Here is a 21965-nt window from a genome sequence, read left to right on the forward strand (position 1 = left end):
GTTGTTGTTGTTGTAGTGAGAGGAATACAGTTCTCCTGGTTGTTGTTGTTGTTGTAGTGAGAGGAATACAGTTCTCCTGGTTGTTGTTGTTGTAGTGAGAGGAATACAGTTCTCCTGGTTGTTGTTGTTGTAGTGAGAGGAATACAGTTCTCCTGGTTGTTGTTGTTGTAGTGAGAGGAATACAGTTCTCCTGGTTGTTGTTGTAGTGAGAGAAATACAGTTCTCCTGGTTGTTGTTGTTGTTGTAGTGAGAGGAATACAGTTCTCCTGGTTGTTGTTGTAGTGAGAGAAATACAGTTCTCCTGGTTGTTGTTGTTGTTGTAGTGAGAGGAATACAGTTCTCCTGGTTGTTGTTGTTGTTGTAGTGAGAGGAATACAGTTCTCCTGGTTGTTGTTGTAGTGAGAGAAATACAGTTCTCCTGGTTGTTGTTGTTGTTGTAGTGAGAGGAATACAGTTCTCCTGGTTGTTGTTGTAGTGAGAGGAATACAGTTCTCCTGGTTGTTGTTGTTGTTGTAGTGAGAGGAATACAGTTCTCCTGGTTGTTGTTGTAGTGAGAGGAATACAGTTCTCCTGGTTGTTGTTGTTGTTGTTGTAGTGAGAGGGATACAGTTCTCCTGGTTGTTGTTGTAGTGAGAGGAATACAGTTCTCCTGGTTGTTGTTGTTGTTGTTGTAGTGAGAGGGATACAGTTATCCTGGTTGTTGTTGTTGTAGTGAGAGGAATACAGTTCTCCTGGTTGTTGTTGTTGTTGTGAGAGGAATACAGTTCTCCTGGTTGTTGTTGTTGTTGTTGTAGTGAGAGGAATACAGTTCTCCTGGTTGTTGTTGTTGTTGTAGTGAGAGGAATACAGTTCTCCTGGTTGTTGTTGTAGTGAGAGGAATACAGTTCTCCTGGTTGTTGTTGTTGTTGTAGTGAGAGGAATACAGTTCTCCTGGTTGTTGTTGTTGTTGTAGTGAGAGGAATACAGTTCTCCTGGTTGTTGTTGTAGTGAGAGGAATACAGTTCTCCTGGTTGTTGTTGTAGTAGTGAGAGGAATACAGTTCTCCTGGTTGTTGTTGTAGTAGTGAGAGGAATACAGTTCTCCTGGTTGTTGTTGTTGTAGTGAGAGGAATACAGTTCTCCTGGTTGTTGTTGTTGTAGTGAGAGGAATACAGTTCTCCTGGTTGTTGTTGTAGTGAGAGGGATACAGTTCTCCTGGTTGTTGTTGTTGTAGTGAGAGGAATACAGTTCTCCTGGTTGTTGTTGTAGTGAGAGGAATACAGTTCTCCTGGTTGTTGTTGTTGTAGTGAGAGGGATACAGTTCTCCTGGTTGTTGTTGTAGTGAGAGGAATACAGTTCTCCTGGTTGTTGTTGTTGTTGTAGTGAGAGGAATACAGTTCTCCTGGTTGTTGTTGTAGTGAGAGGAATACAGTTCTCCTGGTTGTTGTTGTTGTTGTGAGAGGAATACAGTTCTCCTGGTTGTTGTTGTTGTTGTAGTGAGAGGAATACAGTTCTCCTGGTTGTTGTTGTTGTTGTGAGAGGAATACAGTTCTCCTGGTTGTTGTTGTTGTTGTAGTGAGAGGGATACAGTTCTCCTGGTTGTTGTTGTTGTTGTTGTAGTGAGAGGAATACAGTTCTCCTGGTTGTTGTTGTTGTAGTGAGAGGAATACAGTTCTCCTGGTTGTTGTTGTTGTTGTAGTGAGAGGAATACAGTTCTCCTGGTTGTTGTTGTAGTGAGAGGGATACAGTTCTCCTGGTTGTTGTTGTAGTGAGAGGAATACAGTTATCCTGGTTGTTGTTGTTGTTGTAGTGAGAGGAATACAGTTCTCCTGGTTGTTGTTGTTGTTGTTGTAGTGAGAGGAATACAGTTCTCCTGGTTGTTGTTGTTGTAGTGAGAGGAATACAGTTCTCCTGGTTGTTGTTGTTGTAGTGAGAGGAATACAGTTCTCCTGGTTGTTGTTGTAGTGAGAGGAATACAGTTCTCCTGGTTGTTGTTGTTGTTGTAGTGAGAGGAATACAGTTCTCCTGGTTGTTGTTGTTGTAGTGAGAGGAATACAGTTCTCCTGGTTGTTGTTGTTGTTGTAGTGAGAGGAATACAGTTCTCCTGGTTGTTGTTGTTGTTGTAGTGAGAGGAATACAGTTCTCCTGGTTGTTGTTGTTGTTGTAGTGAGAGGAATACAGTTCTCCTGGTTGTTGTTGTTGTTGTAGTGAGAGGGATACAGTTCTCCTGGTTGTTGTTGTAGTGAGAGGAATACAGTTCTCCTGGTTGTTGTTGTAGTGAGAGGGATACAGTTCTCCTGGTTGTTGTTGTTGTAGTGAGAGGAATACAGTTCTCCTGGTTGTTGTTGTTGTAGTGAGAGGAATACAGTTCTCCTGGTTGTTGTTGTTGTTGTAGTGAGAGGAATACAGTTCTCCTGGTTGTTGTTGTAGTGAGAGGGATACAGTTCTCCTGGTTGTTGTTGTTGTTGTAGTGAGAGGAATACAGTTCTCCTGGTTGTTGTTGTTGTTGTAGTGAGAGGAATACAGTTCTCCTGGTTGTTGTTGTTGTTGTAGTGAGAGGGATACAGTTCTCCTGGTTGTTGTTGTTGTAGTGAGAGGAATACAGTTCTCCTGGTTGTTGTTGTTGTAGTGAGAGGAATACAGTTCTCCTGGTTGTTGTTGTTGTAGTGAGAGGAATACAGTTCTCCTGGTTGTTGTTGTTGTTGTAGTGAGAGGAATACAGTTCTCCTGGTTGTTGTTGTTGTTGTAGTGAGAGGAATACAGTTCTCCTGGTTGTTGTTGTTGTAGTGAGAGGAATACAGTTCTCCTGGTTGTTGTTGTTGTAGTGAGAGGAATACAGTTCTCCTGGTTGTTGTTGTAGTGAGAGGAATACAGTTCTCCTGGTTGTTGTTGTTGTTGTTGTAGTGAGAGGAATACAGTTCTCCTGGTTGTTGTTGTTGTTGTAGTGAGAGGAATACAGTTCTCCTGGTTGTTGTAGTAGTGAGAGGAATACAGTTCTCCTGGTTGTTGTTGTAGTGAGAGGGATACAGTTCTCCTGGTTGTTGTTGTTGTAGTGAGAGGAATACAGTTCTCCTGGTTGTTGTTGTTGTTGTAGTGAGAGGAATACAGTTCTCCTGGTTGTTGTTGTTGTTGTAGTGAGAGGAATACAGTTCTCCTGGTTGTTGTTGTTGTAGTGAGAGGGATACAGTTCTCCTGGTTGTTGTTGTTGTAGTGAGAGGAATACAGTTCTCCTGGTTGTTGTTGTTGTAGTGAGAGGAATACAGTTCTCCTGGTTGTTGTTGTTGTTGTTGTAGTGAGAGGAATACAGTTCTCCTGGTTGTTGTTGTTGTAGTGAGAGGAATACAGTTCTCCTGGTTGTTGTTGTTGTAGTGAGAGGAATACAGTTCTCCTGGTTGTTGTTGTAGTGAGAGGAATACAGTTCTCCTGGTTGTTGTTGTTGTTGTAGTGAGAGGAATACAGTTCTCCTGGTTGTTGTTGTTGTTGTAGTGAGAGGAATACAGTTCTCCTGGTTGTTGTTGTTGTTGTAGTGAGAGGAATACAGTTCTCCTGGTTGTTGTTGTTGTAGTGAGAGGAATACAGTTCTCCTGGTTGTTGTTGTTGTAGTGAGAGGGATACAGTTCTCCTGGTTGTTGTTGTTGTTGTTGTAGTGAGAGGAATACAGTTCTCCTGGTTGTTGTTGTTGTTGTAGTGAGAGGAATACAGTTCTCCTGGTTGTTGTTGTTGTAGTGAGAGGAATACAGTTCTCCTGGTTGTTGTTGTTGTTGTTGTAGTGAGAGGAATACAGTTCTCCTGGTTGTTGTTGTTGTTGTTGTAGTGAGAGGAATACAGTTCTCCTGGTTGTTGTTGTAGTGAGAGGAATACAGTTCTCCTGGTTGTTGTTGTTGTTGTTGTAGTGAGAGGAATACAGGTCTCCTGGTTGTTGTTGTTGTTGTAGTGAGAGGAATACAGTTCTCCTGGTTGTTGTTGTTGTAGTGAGAGGAATACAGTTCTCCTGGTTGTTGTTGTTGTTGTAGTGAGAGGAATACAGTTCTCCTGGTTGTTGTTGTTGTTGTTGTAGTGAGAGGAATACAGTTCTCCTGGTTGTTGTTGTAGTGAGAGGAATACAGTTCTCCTGGTTGTTGTTGTTGTTGTTGTAGTGAGAGGAATACAGTTCTCCTGGTTGTTGTTGTTGTTGTAGTGAGAGGAATACAGTTCTCCTGGTTGTTGTTGTTGTTGTTGTAGTGAGAGGAATACAGTTCTCCTGGTTGTTGTTGTTGTTGTGAGAGGAATACGGCTCTCATTGAAACATCCATCCACCGGCTTGTTAACATTTCAGTGGTGGGGGTATAATATTACTGTTTTATTACATTCCACCACAAATCCCTAAACCCTGGGTCACACACGGGCTAGCCAGGGCCTGACACCAAGGACACCGCTAGTTAACTACCGCTATTTACACAAGGAAACAACGTAGTTCTCTAATACAGAAACAGTCCGCTGCCCAGGCTTGTATATCAGTAGGAACATATCCTGGTAGCTGCCCAGGCTTGTATATCAGTAGGAACATATCCTGGTAGCTGCCCAGGCTTGTATATCAGTAGGAACATATCCTGGTAGCTGCCCAGGCTTGTATATCAGTAGGAACATATGCTGGTAGCTGCCCAGGCTTGTATATCAGTAGGAACATATCCTGGTAGCTGCCCAGGCTTGTATATCAGTAGGAACATATCCTGGTAGCTGCCCAGGCTTGTATATCAGTAGGAACATATCCTGGTAGCTGCCCAGGCTTGTATATCAGTAGGAACATATCCTGGTAGCTGCCCAGGCTTGTATATCAGTAGGAACATATCCTGGTAGCTGCCCAGGCTTGTATATCAGTAGGAACATATCCTGGTAGCTGCCCAGGCTTGTATATCAGTAGGAACATATCCTGGTAGCTGCCCAGGCTTGTATATCAGTAGGAACATATCCTGGTAGCTGCCCAGGCTTGTATATCAGTAGGAACATATCCTGGTAGCTGCCCAGGCTTGTATATCAGTAGGAACATATCCTGGTAGCTGCCCAGGCTTGTATATCAGTAGGAACATATCCTGGTAGCTGCCTAGCTGGACAGGAGTACTCAGCCCTGCTAAGACTCCCACTGAAGTGTGTGTGTGTGTGTGTGTGTGTGTGTATCTCTGTGGGTGTGTGTATGTAATAAGTCTGCCGCAAGTCTCCTTCTACTCTGTAGCCAGTTCATTAGAAGGGAATTAGCAGTGATGCGTCACGTTCCTGAGCAGGGGAAGAAAGACCAGGATTGTTGGCCTGGTGGAGGTGGAGAGGCCAGCTGTGGCAGCGTCTGAGCCCGGCTGACGAGGCCCTCAGATGGGGTGCCAAGTGACCCGTCTCCCCCTCTCCTCTCCATGCTCCACCAGGCCCTGTTGGCCCTGTCGTCTGGCTCCTCAGACAGCAACAGCACACGCAGGCTTTAATTAGACCGAGCACACGTTCCCATGTCAACAGGTTGGTGTGTGATGCGGCCCCTGTGCAGACACACACACACACACCGATGCCGCACACACACATAGACTCGCCAACCGATGGTCACACACACATAGATGACGCACACACATAGATGACGCACACACACATAGATGACGCACACACACAGACTCGCCAACCGATGGTCATACACACACTCGCTGACTGATATACACAACCACTGATGGCCACAGACAAAGGCATGGCAGCACACACACCACAACCTCAGGTACAGACACCGACACAGACCCAGTGTTCTGTCCTGTTTCTCCCTCTTCTTTTTCTGATGTTTTCCTCAGGACTGGCTCCTCCTGGTAAACCTGTCATCACTACCCCTGTCTTCAGACGGACACCATTACACTACAAACCCCTCCCACTGACGTCTAGCGCCCAGAGAAGCTGTGTACACCACATATCAACTCATCACCACCAAGACAAACATGATTAAAACGTGATTGTTTATAGTATAATGAGAGCTCAAAGTGAAGCTGTATAACATCACAACACTCCTCCTACCTCTGCCCGGCGGTGTGGCCGCATCAGATGACAAAGGGTCTGTTTTAAATAACGTTGACAGATAAATTAAATAGCAACTCTGTATTTAACTACTAGAGCCCAGAAAAGAAACTGGGGCCTCTGCCAGCCTGACTCAAAATGACACACAGACAGACAATACACAATAACACACACACACAGAAGATATTGGGTAGCACACATAGGGACATAGGGTAGAAGACAGGGTAGAAGGCATAGGGTAGGAGACAGGGTAGAAGACATAGGGACATAGGGTAGAAGACATAGGGTAGAAGACACAGTGACATAGGGTAGAAGACATAGGGACATAGGATAGAAGACATAGGGACATAGGGTAGAAGACAGGGACATAGGGTAGAAGACATAGGGTAGAAGACACAGTGACATCGGGTAGAAGACATAGGATAGAAGACATAGGGACATAGGGTAGAAGACACAGTGACATAGGGTAGAAGACATAGGGTAGAAGACATAGGATAGAAGACATAGGGACATAGGGTAGAAGACATAGGGTAGAAGACATAGGGACATATGGTAGAAGACATAGGGTAGAAGACATAGGGTAGAACACAAACACATACATAGGAACACACTGGAGACTTATATTTACCTTTGAGAAAAAGAGACATTAAAAAATCATATCTATTGAAACATACGCAAACTTCTCCAGTTCTTAACCATTCTTCCCCGCTTGTATCACTTTTCATCCCCTCCCTTCTATCTCCCTGTCCATCCCTCTCTCTCTCCCAGACACGCACACACAGAGGGCAGACCTAGAAATGTCTGGTTATCTGTCCCAGACTGCCTCGTAATAGTAAAGCCATGTCACTGGCCATAAACAAGCAGGGAGGATTATTCTCACCCCCTCAGCACTGAGCTGGCCTGCAGTAGGGTAGGGTGGACTGGGGAGCACCAGGGCTTGCAGTAGGGTAGTGTGGACTGGGGCGCACCAGGGCCTGCAGTAGGGTAGTGTGGACTGGGGAGCACCAGGGCTTGCAGTAGGGTAGTGTGGACTGGGGCGCACCAGGGCCTGCAGTAGGGTAGGGTGGACTGGGGCACACCAGGGCCTGCAGTAGGGTAGGGTGGACTGGGGCGCACCAGGGCCTGCAGTAGGGTAGGGTGGACTGGGGCGCACCAGGGCCTGCAGTAGGGTAGTGTGGACTGGGGAACACCAGGGCCTGCAGTAGGGTAGGGTGGACTGGGGCGCACCAGGGACTGCAGTAGGGTAGTGTGGACTGGGGAGCACCAGGGCCTGCAGTAGGGTAGGGTGGACTGGGAAGCACCAGGGCTGGGAGGGCCTGAAGCAGGGTAGAGTGGACTAGGAAGCACCAGGGCTGGGAGGGCCTGAAGCAGGGTAGAGTGGACTGGGAAGCGCCAAGGCTGGGAGGGCCTGAAGTAGGGTAGTGTGGACTGGGAAGCACCAGGGCTGGGAGGGCCTGAAGTAGGGTAGTGTGGACTGGGAAGCACCAGGGCTGGGAGGGCCTGAAGTAGGGTAGTGTGGACTGGGAAGCACCAGGGCTGGGAGGGCCTGAAGCAGGGTAGAGTGGACTGGGAAGCACCAGGGCTGGCAGGGCCTGAAGTAGGGTAGAGTGGACTGGGAAGCACCAGGGCTGGCAGGGCCTTAAGTAGGGTAGTGTGGACTGGGAAGCACCAGGGCTGGGAGGGCCTGAAGTAGGGTAGAGTGGACTGGGAAGCACCAGGGCTGGCAGGGCCTGAAGTAGGGTAGTGTGGACTGGGAAGCACCAGGGCTGGGAGGGCCTGGAGTAGGGTAGAGTGGACTGGGAAGCACCAGTGCTAGGAGGGCCTGAAGCAGGGTAGAGTGGACTGGGAAGCACCAGGGCCTGCAGTAGGGTAGGGTGGACTAGGAAGCACCAGGGCTGGGAGGGCCTGAAGCAGGGTAGAGTGGACTAGGAAGCACCAGGGCTGGGAGGGCCTGAAGCAGGGTAGAGTGGACTGGGAAGCACCAAGGCTGGGAGGGCCTGAAGTAGGGTAGTGTGGACTGGGAAGCACCAGGGCTGGCAGGGCCTGAAGTAGGGTAGTGTGGACTGGGAAGCACCAGGGCTGGGAGGGCCTGGAGTAGGGTAGAGTGGACTGGGAAGCACCAGTGCTAGGAGGGCCTGAAGCAGGGTAGAGTGGACTGGGAAGCACCAGGGCCTGCAGTAGGGTAGGGTGGACTGGGAAGCACCAGGGCTAGGAGGGCCTGAAGCAGGGTAGAGTGGACTGGGGAGCACCAGGGCCTGCAGTAGGGTAGTGTGGACTGGGAAGCACCAGGGATGGGAGGGCTTGAAGTAGGGTAGAGTGGACTGGGAAGCACCAGGGCTGGGAGGGCTTGAAGTAGGGTAGAGTGGGCTGGGAAGCATCAGGGCTGGGAGGGCTTGAAGTAGGGTAGAGTGGGCTGGGAAGCACCAGGGCTGGGAGGGCCTGAAGTAGGGTAGTGTGGACTGGGAAGCACCAGGGCTGGGAGGGCTTGAAGTAGGGTAGAGTGGACTGGGAAGCACCAGGGCTGGGAGGGCCTGAAGCAGGGTAGTGTGGACTGGGAAGCACCAGGGCTGGGAGGGCTTGAAGTAGGGTAGAGTGGACTGGGAAGCACCAGGACTGGGAGATTACTGCACCTGTACATAGCCCACCTATAATTTAGCCCAAACAACTACCTCTTTCCCAACTGTATTTAATTTATTTATTTATTTTGCTCCTTTGCACCCCATTATTTTTATTTCTACTTTGCACATTCTTCCATTACAAAACTACCATTCCAGTGTTTTACTTGCTATATTGTATCTACTTTGCCACCATGGCCTTTTTTGCCTTTACCTCCCTTCTCACCTCATTGCTCACATTGTATATAGACTTGTTTATACTGTATTATTGACTGTATGTTTGTTTTACTCCATGTGTAACTCTGTGTCGTTGTATCTGTCGAACTGCTTTGCTTTATCTTGGCCAGGTCGCAATTGTAAATGAGAACTTGTTCTCAACTGGCCTACCTGGTTAAATAAAGGTGAAATAAATAAAATAAATAAATGGAGGTTCAGGGGAGTGTGGGTGGGCATTTGGAGGTTCGGTGGGGGGAAGGAAGAGATCATATCTAGCAGAGAGGAGAAGGCAGAGAAAGTTGATCTCCCAGATCACAGATGGGATAGAGAAGGCTACATGTCTGGCTGATTGTTTTTTACATGAGGGCATTAACCAACATGTCTGGCTGATTGTTTTTTAAATGAGGGCATTAACCAACATGTCTGGCTGATTGTTTTTTACATGAGGGCATTAACCAACATGTCTGGCTGATTGTTTTTTACATGAGGGCATTAACCAACATGTCTGGCTGATTGTTTTTTACATGAGGGCATTAACCAACAAGTCTAAACAGAGCGCGGTCGCCCTCTAAACCGAGCGCGGTCGCCCTCTAAACCGAACGCGGTCGCCCTCTAAACCGAGCGCGGTCGCCCTCTAAACCGAGCGCGGTCGCCCTCTAAACCGAGCGCGGTCGCACTCTAAACCGAGCGCGGTCGCACTCTAAACCGAACGCGGTCGCCCTCTAAACCGAACGCGGTTGCCCTCTAAACCGAGCGCGGTCGCCCTCTAAACCGAGCGCGGTCGCCCTCTAAACCGAGCGCGGTCGCCTTCTAAACCGAACGCGGTCGCCCTCTAAACCGAACGCGGTCGCCCTCTAAACCGAGCGAGGTCGCCCTCTAAACCGAGCGCGGTCGCTCTCTAAACCGAACGCGGTCGCTCTCTAAACCGAACGCGGTCCCTCTCTAAACCGAACGCGGTCGCCCTCTAAACCGAGCGAGGTCGCCCTCTAAACCGAGCGAGGTCGCCATCTAAACCGAGCGAGGTCGCCCTCTAAACCGAGCGCGGTCGCTCTCTAAACCGAACGCGGTCGCCCTCTAAACCGAACGAGGTCGCTCTCTAAACCGAGCGAGGTCGCCCTCTAAACCGAGCGAGGTCGCCCTCTAAACCACTGGCATGTTCTGCCAGTGTTCCCGGAACATTCCTGCTCCCTACCTGGCATTGAGGACAGGGTTTTAGAGAGGTCCAGGCCAAATGGACCGGGCCCAGAGCCCAACTCAACCCAGTGTGTATTTGTCTAGAGACTTTCCTGAATGGGGAGCCAAGGGAAGGTCCTCTGGAAAAGGCTTGAGCCGTAAAAGAGAGGAATTTAATGAGACAAAACATTACCGTTTAGTGTTTGTTTTCCCTATAACTCTGAGTCTCTCTGTGTGTGTGTGTGTGTGTGTGTGTGTGTGTGTGTGTGTGTATGTGTGTGTGTGTGTGTGTGTGTGTGAGACAAATGAGAAAAGCGGACAGGGAGAGAGAAATAAGTAAAGAGAAAAACGTAAAACCTTCATCCAACCTGCCATTTTTAATTTAACAGTTAAGCTGTAAAAACAACAGTTATTGGGGAAGTCAACAGATCATCACTGTGCTGTGAGTAAGTGTTTCTCAGATGACCGACAGCACAGTTAGAAACCATGGTAACATCTCTTATCAGAGAGTTAACGTCGGTCTGTCTGTGGCCGTCTCTCCTAGCACAGTGTGTTTGTGTGTGTGGCTCTGCACGCGCTGCCACACGTCTCAGAGGACCAGAGAATGTAGTATCTGATGAAAGTCATACCCCCCCACCAACCATCCTAAATCCACACACATACTTCTTTCCCCAGCTGGGACCTCTCGACCTCAACCACCATGTCTGGGCTTGTCCTCTCTAAAACTGTATCACGTTCATGTCTCCCTCACACACACCCCAAGACAGAAAACAATGTATCAAGCTGACATCATCACAACACAGTCACAGTGATTCAAAAACTACCCTGCAAGTTCTGTCTCTCAACCCAGTGAAGGCATTCAAGATCATATCATTATCAATATGCTTCACTCAACCTCACCCCTGTCCTGTCCCCAACACTAGCTCTAACCCCCAACACTACCTCTAACCCCCAACACTACCTCTAACCCCCAGCACTACCTCTAACCCCCAACACTACCTCTAACCCCCAGCACTACCTCTAACCCCCAGCACTACCTCTAACCCCCAGCACTAGAGGTAATACCGGGGCTGGGGTTAGAGGTAGTACTTGGGTTAGAGGTAGTACCAGGGCTGGGGTTAGAGGTAGTACCGGGGCTGGGGTTAGAGGTAGTACCAGGGCTGGGGTTAGAGGTAGTACCAGGGCTGGGGTTAGAGGTAGTACTGGGGTTAGAGGTAGTACCGGGGCTGGGGTTAGAGGTAGTACCAGGGCTGGGGTTAGAGGTAGTACTGGGGGTTAGAGGTAGCTCTTAACAGATGAAACTCATCAGACAGACACAGAGACTACACCACGGCCTTGACTCATGGAATGAGCTGGAACTAGGAGATATACCCGTTACTGACAGTACTGTCCAGCCCCCGCATGCACTCTCTCATACACACACACACACACACCTCCATGTTGTTCTCATTTCCCCAGTGCAGGATCAGAGGAGACACCACTGTTGACCACTGACCACCCATAGAGGGAAGGCGTGAAAGGGAGAGAGAGAAGGAAAGAGAGTGAGTGACAGATTGAGAGGACTTGACCAGTGTGGGTTCGTGTCAAGCATCATATTCTACTGTTCCCGCTAGCATGTAGCCTCCAGCCTCAGTAGTCTGGGATTATTAGAGAGAGAGAGAGAGAGAGAGAGAGAGAGAGAGAGAGAGAGAGAGAGAGAGAGAACAGGAGAGAGAGAGAGAGAGAGAGAACAGGAGAGAGAGAGAGAGAGAGAGAGAACAGGAGAGAGAGAGAGAGAGAGAGAGAGAGAAGAGCTACACTGTCAGAGAGCAAGGCGGTGAACCACCACGTCTTAACAATGAGCAGCCTGACCAGACTCTCCAACCCCACATCAAATCCAGCCACAGGCCCAGGCTTCAATGGCTGCAGGAATCCAGTTTTCAGTAATTTGTTATAGCAGCAGATGTGAGTCTGTAGCTTTAATAACATTCAAGCAGTGGGTTTTACTGGTAACTTGCATAACAAACGCTGTTGGTAGAGCGTTGACTATTAAACAGAGAATTAAAATGGAAAATTACAACCATAATAAAGTATCAAAAAACAATAACAACAACATGGCGTTTTGTTCTGCCAGTTTTTCTCCAGTTATGAACCATTTGTTTGTCTTCCCTACCTCACCATGTTATCCCCTCCCTTCTATCTACCTGTCCTGTCCTCTTCCCTACCTCACCCTGTTAGCCCCTCCCTTCTATCTACCTGTCCTTTCCTCTTCCCTACCTCACCCTGTTATCCCCTCCCTTCTATCTACCTGTCCTTTCCTCTTCCCTACCTCACCATGTTATCCCCTCCCTTCTATCTATCTGTCCTGTCCTCTTCCCTACCTCACCATGTTATCCCCTCCCTTCTATCTATCTGTCCTGTCCTCTTCCCTACCTCACCCTGTTATCCCCTCCCTTCTATCTACCTGTCCTGTCCTCTTCCCTACCTCACCATGTTATCCCCTCCCTTCTATCTACCTGTCCTGTCCTCTTCCCTACCTCACCCTGTTATCCCCTCCCTTCTATCTACCTGTCCTGTCCTCTTCCCTACCTCACCCTGTTATCCCCTCCCTTCTATCTACCTGTCCTTTCCTCTTCCCTACCTCACCATGTTATCCCCTCCCTTCTATCTACCTGTCCTTTCCTCTTCCCTACCTCACCCTGTTATCCCCTCCCTTCTATCTACCTGTCCTTTCCTCTTCCCTACCTCACCCTGTTATCCCCTCCCTTCTATCTACCTGTCCTGTCCTCTTCCCTACCTCACCCTGTTAACCCCTCCCTTCTATCTACCTGTCCTGTCCTCTTCCCTACCTCACCCTGTTACCCCATCCCTTCTATCTACCTGTCCTGTCCTCTTCCCTACCTCACCCTGTTATCCCCTCCCTTCTATCTACCTGTCCTCTTCCCTACCTCACCCTGTTATCCCCTCCCTTCTATCTACCTGTCCTTTCCTCTTCCCTACCTCACCCTGTTATCCCCTCCCATTTATCTACCTGTCCTGTCCTCTTCCCTACCTCACCCTGTTATCCCCTCCCTTCTATCTACCTGTCCTGTCCTCTTCCCTACCTCACCCTGTTATCCCCTCCCTTCTATCTACCTGTCCTGTCCTCTTCCCTACCTCACCATGTTATCCCCTCCCTTCTATCTACCTGTCCTTTCCTCTTCCCTACCTCACCCTGTTATCCCCTCCCTTCTATCTACCTGTCCTGTCCTCTTCCCTACCTCACCCTGTTATCCCCTTCCTTCTATCTACCTGTCCTGTCCTCTTCCCTACCTCACCCTGTTATCCCCTCCCTTCTATCTACCTGTCCTGTCCTCTTCCCTACCTCACCCTGTTATCCCCTCCCTTCTATCTACCTGTCCTTTCCTCTTCCCTACCTCACCCTGTTATCCCCTCCCTCCTATCTACCTGTCCTTTCCTCTTCCCTACCTCACCTGATTATCCCCTCCCTTCTATCTACCTGTCCTTTCCTCTTCCCTACCTCACCCTGTAACCCCTCCCTTCTATCTACCTGTCCTTTCCTCTTCCCTACCTCACCTGGTTATCCCCTCCCTTCTATCTACCTGTCCTTTCCTCTTCCCTACCTCACCTGGTTATCCCCTCCCTTTCCCTTTCTCCCTCTCTCCCTTACCAATCCATCCCTCTTCCCTACCTCACCCCTGTTAGTCTCTCTCTCCCTCACCAATCCATCCCTCTTCCCTACCTCACCCTGTTAGTCTCTCTCTCCCTCACCAATCCATCCCTCTTCCCTACCTCACCCTGTTAGTCTCTCTCCCTCACCAATCCATCCCTCTTCCCTACCTCACCCCTGTTAGTCTCTCTCTCCCTCACCAATCCATCCCTCTTCCCTACCTCACCCTGTTAGTCTCTCTCCCTCACCAATCCATCCCTCTTCCCTACCTCACCCCTGTTAGTCTCTCTCTCCCTCACCAATCCATCCCTCTTCCCTACCTCACCCTGTTAGTCTCTCTCCCTCACCAATCCATCCCTCTTCCCTACCTCACCCCTGTTAGTCTCTCTCTCCCTCACCAATCCATCCCTCTTCCCTACCTCACCCTGTTAGTCTCTCTCCCTCACCAATCCATCCCTCTTCCCTACCTCACCCTGTTAGTCTCTCTCTCCCTCATCAATCCATCCCTCTTCCCTACCTCATCCTGTTAGTCTCTCTCTCCCTCCCCAATCCATCCCTCTTCCCTACCTCACCCCTGTTAGCCTCGCTCTCCCTCAGTAGAGAACCAACCGTGATGGGAGGGTGATGGAAGGGAGGAAAGGGAGGGAGGGGGGTATGAATAAGGGGGGGGGGGGGGAGTTTAAGCAAGAATGACAATGACCTGCGGGTTGCATAAGTGGGGGGTCAGTAGCAAGAGGTGGAGTGGGGTGGATGAGTGTACAGGGTGGGATTTTTGACTCAGTGGTAACAAGAACTGGTCTGAGGGTTGAATTGGGGGTCGAGGATAGGCCACTGAAGGGAAGAGGGCTTTTATTTGTGAATGACCTCAGCAGTCTGACATGGGCGTCCGTGCAGCACGGCACACTCCAACCTCCATCACATGACCGGATAACTGATAACAGTACTCTACTATCTCTCTCCTCTACTCTCTGGCCTGCTGGCTGGTGGTGTGCTGGGTGGGATCTGTATGACTCTGATAGGGGCTTTCCTAGACAACTGTGTGTGTGTGTGTGTGTGTGTGTGTGTGTGTGTGTGTGTGTGTGTGTGAGAGAGACATAAGACCGTGAGATGAAAGGTAAAAACACATACAGTACATATAGGTGTTTGAGATTTCAGATGACCCCTTGTGAGGTCTTGCTCTACTTTTATAAGAATAACACCCTTAAAAACATTCCAGCCTTCACATCTTGACAGACGGTATCGTTGCTAAGGGACAGTTAGAAATTAACCTCCCCCTCGTTACAAATATTTTCACATGACCCTCTCCTTGCACTGTAAAATAAATTGCACAACCTCCCCCCTCATAGAATGAATTCAAAATAATGTTTACGACCACAAATACTAACTATAGCGACCCTGTGTTTATTAACGTGGATATGGACTTTGCCACATCAGCATGCTTTTATGGCACAGTTGATGCCACGCAGGACTACGGGCCAAAAGGTTGCAGGTTCACTGATGACCATGGACGAGCTCTCTCTCCCTGCCTGTTTCACTAGGCCTACATTACGATCAAAGCCGGCCTCAGATCAGCTGGGGGGAAATCAGATTTTCTACATTTTGATGCCGTATTTATAATTCTATCAAGTATTTGCAACACATTTTCCACCAACAGGTTTCTGTGCCAATGCACCTCACAACCAATAAACAAAACATACCAACTTCAGCCACTTCAATATCATGGTTTGCGTTTTCAACACCACAATAAATAGACTATGTCAACCTGAACAAACAGAAAATACATCCCTCCCTACCTTGTAAGCCTACTCAATATCGAAGGCTTGGCTCGACAAACGTTTAATGTCATTAAACTTTTTGTGTTTTGTAACAGATTTCCATTCATCAAATGGCCGCTTCACAGCTTGGATTGATTGATTTTATTTGTCAAAAAAAATACATATAGTGCCTTCAGAAAGCATTCATACTAGAGGTCGACCGATTAATCGGATTGGCTGATTAATTAGGGCCGATTTCAAGTTTTCATAACAACCGGAAATCGGTATTTTTGGAGATAATATTAAATAATATTTTTTAACACCTTTATTGAATTTTTATTTAACTCGGCAAGTCGGTTAAGAACACATTCTTATTTTCAATGACGGCCTAGAAACAGTGAGTTAACTGTCTTGTTCAGGGGCAGAACGACAGATTTTTACCTTGTCAGCTCGGGGGATTCAATCTTGCAACCTTACGCTCTAACCTGATTACATTGCACTCCACAAGGAGCCTGCCTGCTACACAAATGCAGTAAGAAGCCAAGGTAAGTTGCTAGCTAGCATTACACTTAATCAATCATAGTCACTAGTTATAACTACACATGGTTGATGATATTACTAGTTTATCTAGCGTGTCCTGCGTTGTATATAATCGATGCAGTGGGCATTCGCGAAAAAGGACTGGCGTTGCTCCAACGTGTACCTAACCATAAACATCAATGCCTTTCTTAAAATCAATACACAGAAGTATATATTTTTAAACCTGCATATTTAGCTAAAATAAATCCAGGTTAGCAGGCAATATTAACCAGGTGTAATTGTGTCACTTCTCTTGCGTTCATTGCACGCAGAGTCAGGGTATATGCAACAGTTTGGGCCGCCTGGCTCATTGCGAACTAATTTGCCAGAATTTTACGTAATTAAGACATACATTGAAGTTTGTTCAATGTAACAGGAATATTTAGACCGATGCCACCCGTTAGATAAAATACGGAACGGTTCCGTCTTGTTTTCGAGATGATAGTTTCCGGATTCGACCATATTAATTTCTGTGTGTTATTATGTTATAATTAAGTCTATGATTTGATAGAGCAGTCTGACTGAGCGATGGTAGGCACCAGCACGCTCGTAAGCATTCATTCGAACAGCACTTTTGTGGGTTTTGCCAGCAGCTCTTCGCAATGCTTCAATCATTGCGCTGTTTATGACTTCAAGCCTATCAACTCCCGAGATTAGGCTGGTGTAACCAATGTGAAATGGCTAGCTAGTTAGCGGGGTGCGCGCTAATAGCGTTTCAAACGTCACTCGCTCTGAGACTTAGGAGTAGTTGTTCCACTTGCTCTGCATGGGTAACGCTGCTTCGAGGGTGGCTGTTGTTGATGTGTTCCAGGTTCGAGCCCAGGTAGGAGCGAGGAGAGGGACGGAAGCTATACTGTTACACTGGCAATACTAAAGTGCCTATAAGAACATCCAATAGTCAAAGGTATAAGAAATACAAATGGTATGGAGAGAAATAGTCCTATAATTCCTATAATAACTACAATCTAAAACGTATTACCTGGGAATATTGAAGACTCATGTTAAAAGGAACAACCAGCTTTCATATGTTCTCATGTTCTGAGCAAGGAACTTAAACGTTAGCTTTCTTACATGGCGCATATTGCACTTTTACTTTCTTCTCCAACACTTTGTTTTTGCATTATTTAAACCAAATTGAACAGGTTTCATTATTTATTTGAGGCTAAATGTATTTTATTGATGTATTATATTAAGTTAAAATAAGTGTTCATTCAGTATTGTTGTAATTGTAATTATTACAAATACATTTTAAAAATCGGCAATTAATCGGTATCGGCTTTTATGTCCTCCAATAATCGGCATCGGCGTTGAAAAATCATAATCGATCGACCTCTAATTCACACTTATTCCACATGTTGTGGTGTTACATTCACACCCCTTTGCTGTGACATTCCAAGTTGAGCTCAGGTGCATCCAATTTCCTTTGATCATCCTTCAGATGTCACTGCATCTTGGAGTCCACCTGTGGTCAAATCAATGATTTAGATAAAAACACACCTGTGTTTATAAGGTCCCAAAGCTGACAGCGTATGTCAGAGCAGAGTCACAGTTCAACAGCTCAGACACAAGACGTATGTGGCAGGGACTCCAGACAATCACGGATTACAAAGGGAAAACCAGCCACATCGCGGATGCCGACGTCTTGCTAAACCCCTTCTTCGCCTGCTTTGAGGATAACACAGTGCCACCGACTTGGGCCGCTCCCGAGGACTGTGGGCTCTCGTTATCCGTGGCCAATGTGAGTAAGACATTTAAGCGTGTTAAACCTCGCAAGGCTGCCGGCCATCCCTAGCCGCATCCTCAGAGCATGCGCAGACCAGCTAGCTGGAGTGTTTGTGGACATATTCAATTTCTCCCCATCTCAGTCTGCTGTCCCCACTTGCTTCAAGATGTCCACCATTGTTCCAGTACCCAAGAAAGCTAAGGTAACTGAACTAAATTACTACTAGCACTCACTTCCGTCATCATGAAGTGCTTTGAGAGGCTAGTTAAGGATCATATCACCTCCACCATACCTGACACCCTAGACCCACTTCAATTTGTTTACCACCCCAATATATCCAGAGACGATGCAATCGCACTGCACACTGCCTGATCCCACCTGGACAAGAGAAATACCTATGTAAGAATGCTGTTCATTGACTACAGCTCAGCCTCCAACACCATAGTACCCTCCAAGCTCATCATTAAACTCGGGGCACTGGGTATGAACCCCGCCCTGTGCAACTGGGTCCTGGACTTCCTGACGGGCAGCCCCCAGGTAGTGAAGGTAGGCAACAACACCTCCACTACGCTGATCCTCAATATAATATCCTCAATATACTGTATATCAGCCCCCTCCTGTACTCACTGTTCACCTATGATTGTGTGGCCAGGCACATTTCCAACTCAATCATCAAGTTTGCAGTCGACACAACAGTAGTAGTCCTGATTACCAACAATGATGAGACAGCCTACAGGGAGGAGGTGAGGGCCTTGGCTGAGTGGCGCCAGGAAAATAACCTCTCCCTTAACGTCAACAAAACGAAGGAGCTGATGGTGGACTTCAGGAAACAGCAGAGGGAGCACCCCCCTATCCACATCAACGGGACAGGAAACAGCAGAGGGAGCACCCCCCTATCCACATCAACGGGACAGGAAACAGCAGAGGGAGCACCCCCCTATCCACATCAACGGGACAGGAAACAGCAGAGGGAGCACCCCCCTATCCACATCAACGGGACAGGAAACAGCAGAGGGAGCACCCCCCTATCCACATCAACGGGACAGGAAACAGCAGAGGGAGCACCCCCCTATCCACATCAACGGGACAGGAAACAGCAGAGGGAGCACCCCCCTATCCACATCAATGGGACAGGAAACAGCAGGGGGAGCACCCCCCTATCCACATCAACGGGACAGGAAACAGCAGAGGGAGCACCCCCCTATCCACATCAACGGGACAGGAAACAGCAGAGGGAGCACCCCCCTATCCACATCAACGGGACAGGAAACAGCAGAGGGAGCACCCCCCTATCCACATCAACGGGACAGGAAACAGCAGAGGGAGCACCCCCCTATCCACATCAACGGGACAGGAAACAGCAGAGGGAGCACCCCCCCTATCCACATCAACGGGACAGGAAACAGCAGAGGGAGCACCCCCCTATCCACATCAACGGGACAGGAAACAGCAGAGGGAGCACCCCCCTATCCACATCAACGGGACAGGAAACAGCAGAGGGAGCACCCCCCTATCCACATCAACGGGACAGGAAACAGCAGAGGGAGCACCCCCCTATCCACATCAACGGGACAGGAAACAGCAGAGGGAGCACCCCCCTATCCACATCAACGGGACAGGAAACAGCAGAGGGAGCACCCCCCTATCCACATCAACGGGACAGGAAACAGCAGAGGGAGCACCCCCCTATCCACATCAACGGGACAGGAAACAGCAGAGGGAGCACCCCCCTATCCACATCAACGGGCCGCAGTGGAGAAGGTGAAAAGCTTCAAGTTCATCTGCGTACTTATCACTGTCAATCTGAAATGTTCCACCCACACAGACAATGTGGTGAAGAAGGCGCAACAGAGCCTCTTCAACCTCAGGAGGCTGAAGAAATGTTACTTGGCCCCTAAGACCCTCACAAACTTTTACAGATGCACCATTGAGAGCATCCTGTCAGGCTTTTATACCGCCTGGTACGGCAACTGCACCGCCCACAACCGCAAGTCTCTCCAGAGGGTGGTGCGGTCTGCCCAAAGCGTTACCGGGGGCACACTGCCTGCCCTCCAGGACACCACAGCATCCGATGTCACAGGAAGGCCAAAAAGATCATCAAGGACAACAACCACCGGAGGCACGGCCTGTTCACCCTGCTGCCATCCAGAAGGTGTGGTCAGTACAGGTGCATTAAAGCTGGGACTGAGAAACTGAGAAACAGATTTTATCTTAAGGCCATCAGACTGTTAAATAGACATCACTAACAGTCCTTCACCCAGTACCCTGCCCTGAACTTAGTCACTGTCACTATCCGGCTGCCACCCAGTTACTCAAATCCTTCACCTTAGAGGCTGCTGCCCTGTGTACATAGACATGGAATCACTGGTCACTTTAATAATGTTTGCATAATGTTTTACTCATTTCATATGTATATACTATATTCTAGTCAATTCCATTCTATTCAGCTATCGCTGTATATATCCTATTCTATCTAACGTATTCTACAGATATACTATATATTCTATCCACATACTGTCCACAATGTCAATACATCCTATCACGTGTGTATTTAGTATATCTGAATATTTAGTATATCTGTGGATAGAATATTTAGTATATCTGTAGAATATGTTGGATGTAACAGTATGGAGACCCTTGACTTTTTCCACAATTTGTTACATTACAGCCTTATTCTAAAATGCACTTAAATGTTTGATCCCTTCATCAATGTACCCCAATAATTACAAAGCAAAAACAGTCCCATGGTGTTTATACTTGCGTACTATTGTTTGTACAGATGAACGTGGTACCTTCAGGCGTTAGGAAATTGCTCCCAATGATGAACCAGACTTGTGGAGGTCTACAATTTTTTTTCTGTGGTCTTGGCTGATTTATTTTGATTTTCCCATGATGTCAAGCAAAGAGGCACTGAGTTTGAAGGTAGGCCTTGAAATACATCCACAGGTACACCTCCAATTGACTCACATTATGTCAATTCGCCTATCAAAAGCTTCTAGAGCCATGACATCATTTTCTGGAATTTTCCAAGCTGTTTAAAGGCACAGTCAACTTAGCGTATGTAAACTGCTGACCCACTGGAATTGTGATACAGTGAAATAATAGACTTGAAGATTGCTGTTCACCGCCACTCCCCATCCATCTTAACAGAGCTTGAGCAAATCTGCAAGGAAGAATGGGAGAAAATCCCCAAATCCAGATGTGTAAAGCTGATACAGACACAGTGCCAAAGGTGCTTCTACAGAGTATTGACTCAGGGGGGTGAAGAGTTATGGAAATTACATATTTTTCTATTTCATTTTCATTTAATGTGCAATGTCCAAAAACAGTGACTTTTGTTGTGGTTTTAATCCATTTTGAATTCAGGTAACACAACAAAATGTGGAATAAGTCATGAGGTATGAATACTTTCTAAAGTGACTGGAATTGCACAATAAAGTTGGGGACGTATTTCCATTGTGGTCCCTACTGTGTATGTAAATACATATACAATTACAGAGACACATTACAGAGATACAGACACATTACAGAGATACAGACACATTACAGAGATACAGACACATTACAGAGATACAGACACATTACAGAGATACAGACACATTACAGAGATACAGATACATTACAGAGATACAGACACATTACAGAGATACAGACACATTACAGAGATACAGACACATTACAGAGATACAGATACATTACAGAGATACAGACACATTACAGAGATACAGACACATTACAGAGATACAGACACATTACAGAGATACAGACACATTACAAAGATACAGACACATTACAGAGATACAGACACATTACAGAGATACAGACACATTACAGAGATACAGACACATTACAGAGATACAGACACATTACAGAGATAGACACATTAGAGATACAGACACATTACAGAGATACAGACACATTACAGAGATACAGACACATTACAGAGATACAGACACATTACAGAGATACAGACACATTACAGAGATACAGACACATTACAGAGATACAGACACATTACAGAGATACAGACACATTACAGAGATACAGACACATTACAGAGATAGACACATTACAGAGATACAGACACATTACAGAGATACAGACACATTACAGAGATACAGACACATTACAGAGATACAGACACATTACAGAGATACAGACACATTACAGAGATACAGACACATTACAGAGATACAGACACATTACAGAGATACAGACACATTACAGAGATACAGACACATTACAGAGATACAGACACATTAC

The 21965-nt window shown here is 47.3% G+C and overlaps 1 protein-coding gene across 1 annotated transcript in view; it reads right to left on the bottom strand.

Moving 5' to 3' along the window:
* LOC110485259 (coronin-7-like) overlaps positions 1 to 21965 on the bottom strand; it is a 288889-nt gene that overhangs the window by 48797 nt on the left and 218127 nt on the right. The gene's annotated exons all lie outside the window — the stretch shown is intronic.

The sequence above is a fragment of the Oncorhynchus mykiss genome, chromosome 12 (genome assembly GCF_013265735.2).
Source record: "Oncorhynchus mykiss isolate Arlee chromosome 12, USDA_OmykA_1.1, whole genome shotgun sequence".
NCBI lineage: Eukaryota > Metazoa > Chordata > Actinopteri > Salmoniformes > Salmonidae > Oncorhynchus > Oncorhynchus mykiss.